We start from the raw sequence: 533 nt of genomic DNA, 5'->3' as shown, positions 1-533 counted from the left end.
ATGGTGGATGGTCAAAGATTCTAATTTTCTTCCAGGCGCTGTTCGGGCTTTCCTCAAAGACAATGTTTATTTTTATAGTTTAAATATAATAATTGTAAATCAACTATACTTCAGTTTTTAAAAATTGACAAATGCAGTGAGCTGATTTGCAAAGTGAAAAAAAATAGTAAAGTCCTTGCGTTTATCAAGCTCGTTTATTAAGTCCTTAGTTTCCCGGCGATGGGAGATGCCCACCCCCCCTTTCTTTTTGGGGGGGGTCTCTGGAAGGAGTCGGGGCCCCGGCCTCGGCCACGCCCCGCACTCGCTCGCGGCGCCCCTCCCCCGGTTGCGCAGGCGCGTGGCGGCCGGCTCCTCCTCCGAGTGGGGGCGGGCGGCGCGGAGACAGCGCCTGCGTCTTCGGGGCCGCGCGACGGCGCCGCCTCAGCGAGGCCTTTAATGACACGGACGCTCACGCTCGCTGTGACCTCGTGGCGCAATGGTAGCGCGTCTGACTCCAGATCAGAAGGTTGCGTGTTCAAGTCACGTCGGGGTCA

The 533-nt window shown here is 55.3% G+C and overlaps 1 non-coding gene across 1 annotated transcript; it reads left to right on the top strand.

Annotated features, from left to right (window-relative positions):
- Positions 1-461: 461 nt before the first annotated feature.
- On the top strand, positions 462-533 carry TRNAW-CCA (transfer RNA tryptophan (anticodon CCA)). Its single transcript has one exon. It is a non-coding gene; the product is annotated as a tRNA-Trp (tRNA).

Source organism: Phocoena phocoena, chromosome 19, assembly GCF_963924675.1.
Source record: "Phocoena phocoena chromosome 19, mPhoPho1.1, whole genome shotgun sequence".
Lineage (NCBI taxonomy): Eukaryota > Metazoa > Chordata > Mammalia > Artiodactyla > Phocoenidae > Phocoena > Phocoena phocoena.
The sequence above is the reverse complement of the archived record's forward strand: the minus strand, read 5'-3'. Positions and strand labels throughout refer to the sequence as shown.